Genomic DNA, 8,559 nt, shown 5'->3' with positions numbered 1-8,559 from the left:
CACTAGTTACCCCTCTCCATTCTGAAAATTTACCATTTATTCCTACCCTTTGTTCCCTGTCTTTTAACCAGTTCTCAATCCATGAAAGGATCTTCCCTCTTATCCCATGACAACTTAATTTACATAAGACCCTTTGGTGAGGGACCTTGTCAAATGCTTTCTGGAAATCTAAGTACACTATGTCCACTGGATCCCCCTTGTCCACATGTTTGTTGACCCCTTCAAAGAACTCTAATAGATTAGTAAGACACGATTTCCCTTTACCTAAACTATGTTGATTTTTGCCCAACAATTTATGTTCTTCTATGTGTCTGACAATTTTATTCTTTACAATTGTTTCAACTAATTTGCCCGGTACTAACATTAGACTTACTGGTCCGTAATTGCCGGGATCACCAATAGTGCCCTTTTTAAATATTGGCGTTACATTAGCTATCTTCCAGTCATGGATATAGAAGCTGATTTAAAGGACAAGTTACAAACCATAATTAGCAGTTCCGCAATTTCACATCTGAGTTCTTTCAGAACTCTTGGGTGAATGCCATCTGGTCCCAGTGACTTATCAGTTAATTCCAAAACCCCCTCTAGTAACACCGCAATCTGTGACAATTCATGAGATTTGTCACCTACAAATACTGGCTGAGGTTTGGGAATGGCTGGAAGGTGAAAAGAGACAAATTCCTATGACAAATAAGGCACAAATATTCAACAGTGAGGATGATTGACCACAGGAAGAAGCTACCAAGGAAAGTGGTGGATTCTCCGTCTCTTGATGTCATTTAATAAAGACTAGATGCCTTTCTGGAATGTGTTTACCCCAACAGTAGCTATTGTGGTAGACAGGAGGCCTGTGATATGCAGGGGGTCAGATTAGATGCTCTAACTGTCTCTTCTGCCCATAAAGTCTACTCATTTCTGAGAAACCGAGTGTAGTATTGGGAGCAGCTTGTGATGTTTTACTGTCTAGCCGGCTTGCTTCCTAGAATGAACACTCATTGAGCGGGGTGATCCACAGGGAGTAGCTCAAACCTCCAAAGTGTCTGGCCTGCGGCAGAACATTAGCACTGCAGGGGAGGGGTGGGTGTGGCAGTGACATCACAAAGGCCTTTTGCAGGACCTCAGCCTATTGGTCAAAGGTGCTGGGGAGGTGGTGACCTCACAGAGAGATGCTGACATCAGCCAGGCAGGACAGGGGCGCAGGGCCAGGGAAACCTCAGAGTCCCCTGTAGCTTTGCTTCAGCAAGTCTCCTTCTCGAGGTCTCTCTCTTTGAGGACTGAGAGAGTATTTAGGTTCACGTATATGAGCGCCAGGAGGAACCTCTTTTGAGTTTTCTCTTTTGTTTTTCCTGATTTTACTAGAAAACAGACGTCCCTGTTTAGAAGGTAAGAGCCTCTGAGAGGTTTGGAACCTGTTCAGTCTTATGCATCTGGCGCCAGCTGAATTCTAGGCATGGAAAACACTAGCTTAAGGTGGTCAAATTTTATTCCCCACCTGGGATTTTGTCCCTTAGAATCACTGGGGACATTAGGGTTTGTCCTTTTTGTTTTACCTTTTCCTCCATCCCTCCCTCCTTTCTCTTCATCTCTTACATCTTCTGTCCTTTCCTCTGTTCCCCTCCCACCACCAGGAGGACTCTGTGTTTGTGTCGTGGGGGGTGATCTGCAATGGGAACAGGGACAATTCTCCAACTTTGGGCAGTCGAGAGCCTGGGTGAGATAAGGGGCGTTAAAGCCCGTTGTGAAGGAGAAAGGGGAGTTTCATGGTGTTGAGCACCAAGGAATTCTAAACTTTGCTAAAACATCTAGTCTGCAGAAACCAGAAATGGTCGGGGCCACATTGTAACCATTGTCTTTTTTAAAGCCCATTGAGGGATGTGAGTCCCACCGTTTTAGGTATCTGGGGTGCTGGGAGGAGAGAAGAGGTGCCTGTCTCCATTTTATGGCCTCAACAAACTAAGTGCTGTGCCCCAGTTCTCGTCAGAGATCCCTGAAAAAGAACGTCTTCCCATCCATTAACATACCTGGAAAGATACTGGAACTCCTTATTAAACAATCAGTTTGTCAGCACCTACAGGACAATTTGGTTCTTAGGACTAGTGAGCATGGACTTGTCAAGAACAAATCATTCCAAACCAATCCTAGCTCCTTCTTTGGCAGGGTTACGGGCCTAGTGGAGGTGGGTAAACAGTAGATGTGATCCATCTTGGTGTTAATAAGGACATTCTCACAAACAAACTAGGGAGATGTGGTCTAGATGCAATTAGTATAATATGTGTGCACAGATGGTTGCAAGCCCGTACTCCAACAGCCCAGAACCAAACAGCAGGAAGCAGATCATGCAATGAACTCCTGCCAGTGCGTGTAGATTGCATTACATGCACCCCTGTGCGGGGAGGAGGAGCTGCTCTGGCTGGGGCAGGGATGGGGAGGGACCAAGCAGGCTGGTTAGTGAGAGGCTGCCTTGACCCCAGACTCACACCCGCTCCCCGCTCGGTTCCAGGATGGCCAGGCTCCTGAGGATGTTCAGGAAGAAGGCTCTGCAGGTGGCCCCAGAGCCTGAGGGAAGCAGCTGCCATCTTCCCCAGGAGCAGAGCGGCCCCTCCGTCCCCGCTGGCGGGGAAGAAGCTCCCGGCCAGGCCAGGAGGTGGAAGTGCCCAGCCTTCTGGCGGAGAAAACCCGCTCCCAGCGCAGGCGCCGAGGTGGGAGAGGCCAGGTCGAAATGGAGCTGGGCCAGGCTGCGGCAGGGCAGGCAGGACCCAGCGCAGGAGGGGAGCCGGGCAGGGTGACTCTGGGGCATGTTGTGTGGGCAGCAGCAGCCCCAGGAGCCCAGTCCTGATTCCCAGCAGGAGGCATTGCCCTGCCCGGTCAGTGAGGACCTTCCAGCCTCCCCAGGGCAGGAGGTGGAGGATCCCTGTCCCACCACCAGCAGCTCGGCCCGCTCCCCATGGGACAGCAGCAGTGCCTGGGACTCGGGCAGCAGCGAGGCCGATGGACGCCGCTGCTTTGTTCTAGGTGAGGAGTCAGGCTGGGCTCAGAGAGAGGTGAGGGCGGGGCTGTGAACACCCTGGGCCCAGGCCCTCGATCAGTGCTATGGGGGCGGGTCCCCAGCCCAGGGGTCTGGCTTGAGCCACATGAACCCCACTGACACTAGATGCTGCCACTTTGGTCCTTGGTGCTCCAGTTGGGGGGAGGCACCTCCCAGGGAGTCCAGAACAGCGTGGGGGGGTCTCGTTGCTATGGGCTCCTGAAGGAGTTGGGGGCTGAAGGCATCACTGAGAGGGGGGAGTGTGGGGCCCGATCTGCCCTGGGTCCCGGAGGTGGGAAGGGTGTGACACATTGCCCCACCGTGCCCCTGTCCTTTCCCCAAGTGGCAGCAGGCCACTCTCCCTGGTGCAGGGACTGCCAGGGACTCAGGGGACGAGGAGGAGGAATGGGTGGACGTGGCCACAGAGGAGGCAACTCTCAATAACAGCCGAGAGCAGCTCCAAGGCGGAGAAAAGGTACAAACGTACCCCAGCTGTGCTGGAACCGAGACTGTCCTGCCCCTTCCCAGCACCTGACCTCCTGCAGAGGGTCTTGTCCCTGATGATCCACCAGCCCTAATGGGGACCTTTCTCCTCCATGATCTGGGACCCCAGAGGTGGGGGTGTCTGTCACACACCAGCCGGGTCTCCTCCCCCCACAGGCACTGTCCCAGTTCCTGACCCTGCTTGTGGTGGAGTGGTGGGTGATTTGGACAATGGGCGGGTCCCCACTATCCCCCATTCAGGCCTGAATCCTGCAGCTGCTGTGTGGGGGCAGGGAGGTCCCTGGCTAACTGGCTCTCTCTCCCCTAACCCCACTCCTGGTGGGTGCAGGAGGAGGCCCAGCAGCTCGTGTTCCTGCGCGCCATCCACCCCGCGTCTCGCTGCACAGCAGAGAGGGCAGGACACATTGGAGCCGCACTGCTGCAAGGCGGCTGTGGCGGAGAGGATTGTGGTGAGCGAGACACGGTGCCCAGCTGCTGGAGGGAGGACAGAGATATGGGAGGGGCAGGGGTCTCCCCAGGCCAATGGATGGGGGATTGTTGGTGCTGGAGGGGCAGCAGAGGGCAGGGATTGCTGGGGCTGAAGACTGGGGAGAAGAGACGGGAGAAATTCGGAGAGTATTCACTATTGGGCAGGAATCGGAGGAGCGGGGGGCAGGTGAGGGGATCCTGCTGGCTGTGTGGGGCCCTGGCTGTGTAATCTCCTCACTGGGAAGTGTCAGTGAGGCCCGAATCTCACACGCTCCTTTGTCTCCGTTGGGTCTCACAGGAGCTCATTGAGGAGCTGCCTGATAACTCTCCACCCGGCGCCATCCTCGCTAACTCCCTGATTGCTGTGGGCAACCTCAGGTACCGAGACCCTCCGGCCCGGTTCCCCTAACCCCAGTGCTGCTCAGGCCCAGGGCTGGGAGTCACTGCCCCTCCCACTCCCAGGTCACCGCCCAAGGGTGGTTCCTCTGGCAGAGGTGGGGGGAAGGTTCACTCTCTCCTGGCTGGGCTGTTCTTTTCACTCCAGTAACATTGCAACGGCTTTGGGGAGAGGCTCACACCCAGGATCAGATACAGGAGGGGCAGCAGGGTCCAGGGAACAGGTGCTATTCCTGCCCTGCCACTGTCTGTCTGAGAAACCTTGGCCTTGTCATTCCCTGGCTTGGTGCCTCAGTTTCCATTCTCGCCAGCCTGTGCCTATTTCCCTGCAGTTTCACCTGCATGTTGGTGCCAGTCCCATCCCCGCACTGCACAGTCTAATGCCGGCTCCTCTCTCTTGCCAGCACCATGACACCTGCCCTGGAGCCAGAGCTGGAGACCCACCTCCTCCGAGCTGCCCTGCACGCCGTCTTCACCCTGGGCATGGAGAAGGACACCACCCAAGTGCAGGTAGATCAGCTAAAGTCATGGATTGAAGAGCCAGCTGTCATCCTGCCATGAATCCTTGCTAATTGCCTGCAGTGGGATGTGAATGAGAGAGGCCAGGATATGTGTTTGGGGGTCTCACCAGTGCTTCCCAGAGACCCCATTTCCCATCCTGTGGCAGGTGTAGCCCCAGTTTCCCTAACTCTGACCCATGGCTCTCCCTTGCTTTCAGGATCTGCCTAGGGTCTTGCCAGACCTCCTGGACGCCATGCTGGGGAACCTGCTGGCAGAGTCCCCAGACACCGACAGGCTCCAGTACATCTTGGAGGTGAGCCCGATGAGAGGGGTGGGGGCAATTTTACCTTCACTCTTAGATCCATTTTCCAGTCTGTCCTCCTAGCTGAGCCTCCAGTGGGCATCCTTGGTCAGGGCAGTCAGTGCAATGCAGTGTCAGGCCCTTCCTCCTTAAAGGACAGAGGAAGGAGCTGGGACTTCAAGCCAGAGCTTTGCCTGGTTGTGTTGAGCACTAACCACAGGGCCCCTGGCTGGCTTGGGGAGTGAGAGTCTGAACCCCTCCTGGGAGATCCAGAAGAGGGTCCTCAGAGAAGAGTCACAGGCTCCTTCCTAGAGAAACAGGAGGGCCCCAGAGAATCAGCCCGTCTCTCCGACAGGCCCTGAGATTTCTGAGGGGATTGTTCAGGAATCAGAGTGCAGGGAGGATGGGACCAGCCCCGACACTGAACATTGTTCCAGTCTAGAGAGACAATGACAAGTTGTGACCTGCAGGATTCAAGAATCGTCCTGCGGGCAACAATCCCCTTCCAAAGCTCTGCAATCAATGAATCAGATATTCCACCCTGCGCACAATGTCTCAGCCCCCTGGGGATGGGTGTGTGTCTGTGTCTCATTTCCACAATACGTGCACCTGCCCATTGATCCTGATCTGCCTCCTTTCCCCACAGCACATTAACTACTGGATCGTGTCCAGGGTGCCGCGAGAGAGAGCCAGGGCCGTTAAGAGCAGCACGGCCCTGCTCAGATTCACCATCACCCTCCCTGAGTTTGACATAAGTGACCTCTGACCCCAGCTTCCTGACTCCAGGCGTAGGTGATCTGGCTCCGACGGGCTGTAGGATCTGCTGCTGCAGGGGCTGTGGGTTAGGAGTGTTCCTCTTGGGGAGGCAGAGTCAGAGCAGAGAGTGAGCCTGGCTTGAGTCAAGTTCTTCTTGTCCTAGTTAAGTGGTGACTCTGGGCTTTTAAGGGGACTGTGCTCCAGGTTCATGCCTCCCTGTCATCCTGGAGCAGCTGGGGAAGCAAGTCCTCATGGAGGGCCCTGCCCACAGCCCTGTGCTCCAGGCTTCCTTGGGGGCAGAGGAAATTAAGGGTCTGGCTCTAGCATCTCCTGCAGAGCGGCTGAGGGGAAGGAGAGTCCTAGCCCGGGGGGGACTGGGAGCTGACAGGAAAATGCTGATGGAGTCCCCTCTCCCTCTCCCGTCCATTAGAACTCAGCGGAATTCCCCAGGATGGGTCACCACATGGCACAGCTAGCTCTGTCCATCAGTGACCCAGCCAAGGACATCAGCCGGCAGGCCAGGGAGGGGGTTTACCGGCTCTACCAGCTGCTGCTGCACCAGAGGGGTAAGGAACCCAGCTGGGAAATGGCACCTGCTAGAAGAGTGAGACTGGGACCCCAGCCAATTTCTCTCAGACTGACCCCGGCTGGAGGATGAGTCTCTCTATCTCTTTCTGTGTTCCACACCACGCCCTGCAATTCTGTTGGGCCGGGCACGCAGCGAGGACTCTGCCCACTGTGCAGCCACCAATGGGATTGGAAGGACACAAGCCCTGCAACCAGAAGGACAAATGTGTGTGTGTGTCTCTCTCCCTGTCACCTACTCCCTCCTGGGGGAAACCCAGCAGCTGATGGGGGACAAGGTGAGCAGCTGCATTAGACTCAGGAGATTGGGGCGGGGCCCAGGCCTCATTCCCATCCTGTGGCCATTCGCTGGCCTGGCACAAGGAGCCTGGTGGGGAATGAAAGGGAGAGCAGGTGCTCCTGGGAAGGGAGATGAATTCACGTCCATGAGCAGGAGCGAGCCAACTTGTCCCTGGAGCAGCTCCAGCCCAGCTCTTTAGCCAGGCTAATTAATGACAAGCTTTGCCTCATCCCAGACTTATGTTCTTAGGACAGGGTGCTATCGCTCTTGGGAAGGGCAGGAGAGTCCCCCAAGTGCCCTCTGCAAGACTCTCCTGTCCCACAGGGCCGCACCCAATTCCTAGTGGTCTGGTGTCTATGTCACCCGAGCCACCACCCAGAGATGCTCCCATCACTGGCAGCCTGGGAGGCCAAGGACTGACGGGTGATGGTGTCTGACCAGGCAGGGCTGAGGCACATGGGAAGGTGACGCTTGTCCTGCTGCTGGCAAGGCTGGACCCGTTCTGGAGAGAACAGGAGGATTCAGTCAGCAGTAGGGTTACCATGTCTAATAAATAAAAAAAGAGGACCCTCCACGGGCCCTGGCCCCGCCCATTTCCCCTCCCCTAGCCCCACCCAACTCCACCCCTTTCCCCGCCCTAACCCCGCCCCCTCCTCCCCACTTCCAGCTATGGGGAAAGGGCTGCCCCAGTGCTACCGGCTTCACGGTTGGCCGGGCAGCCCCCAGACCCTGCGCCCCCGGCCGGCGCTTCCCCCGAGCCGCCGGAGCAGAGCAGCTGGAACCGGGAAGGGAAGTGCCTGGCCCGTGGCTCGGGGTCCGGAGGCAGCGGGGGCTGCCCGAAGCCGGTAGCGCTGGCTCGGGCAGCTCGGCTCTTAAAGTCTGAGAGGGGAGGAGCGGAGCAGCTCAGCTGGAGCCCGGGAAGGGAAGTGCCTGGCCGGCAGCTCGGGGTCCGGAGGCAGGGGGGGGCTGCCTGAAGCCAGTAGCGCTGGCTCGGGCAGCTCGGCTCTTAAAGTCTGAGAGGGGAGGAGCGGAGCAGAGCAGCCGCGGGAGGGGAAGTGCCCGGCCGGCATTTTCCCGGACATGTTTGGCTTTTCGGCAATTCCCCCCGGACGGGGGTTTGATTGCCGAAAAGCAGGACATGTCCGGGAAAAACCGGACGTATGGTAACCCTAGTCAGCAGGGGCTGCCGATCCATCCCATTCCCCAGGGCTGCCATCCTGCGGCTTCAGCATTAGTGGCTGGGGTGACTTGGGGAAAGGTCTCAACCTCCCCACATCCCACTTCACTGCTGCCAGAATCCCTCCTGCCCCCCCCGCTACAGTCCCCTCCCTACCCAACCTGGGTGGGGGTGGAGGAGAGGGGTCTGAGAACTTGAGCTGTGGATTGGAGGTGGAACAGCTGTCAGGGGCACTGAGGGGGATGTGGCAGGAGCTCCCCGTACAAGGAGGGGGGGTGGCACTGGAGGTCACTAGGAAGGACAACAAGATTCCATCCTGGGGGTCAGGAGGGGAAATCCATCCCTCAGAGGTGGGCAGGGGCTGGGTGGAAATGCTGCTGGTTCCAGGGGCCGTTAATCCCCCCTGATTCCTCGGATGCGTCTGAGTCTCAGACAGGTTCTCGTTCCCTTGCAGCAGGAGGACGTCACGGCCAATGTGATGCGCCAGCTCCGTATCATGCGGCACTTGCGCCAGGTGACTGAGGCGCTGCAGGGCCTGTGCCTCTGAGGCCACCAGCAACTCCTGC

The sequence above is a fragment of the Chrysemys picta genome, chromosome 2 (genome assembly GCF_011386835.1).
Source record: "Chrysemys picta bellii isolate R12L10 chromosome 2, ASM1138683v2, whole genome shotgun sequence".
Taxonomy (NCBI): Eukaryota; Metazoa; Chordata; order Testudines; family Emydidae; genus Chrysemys; species Chrysemys picta.
This window is presented reverse-complemented; position numbering follows the sequence as displayed.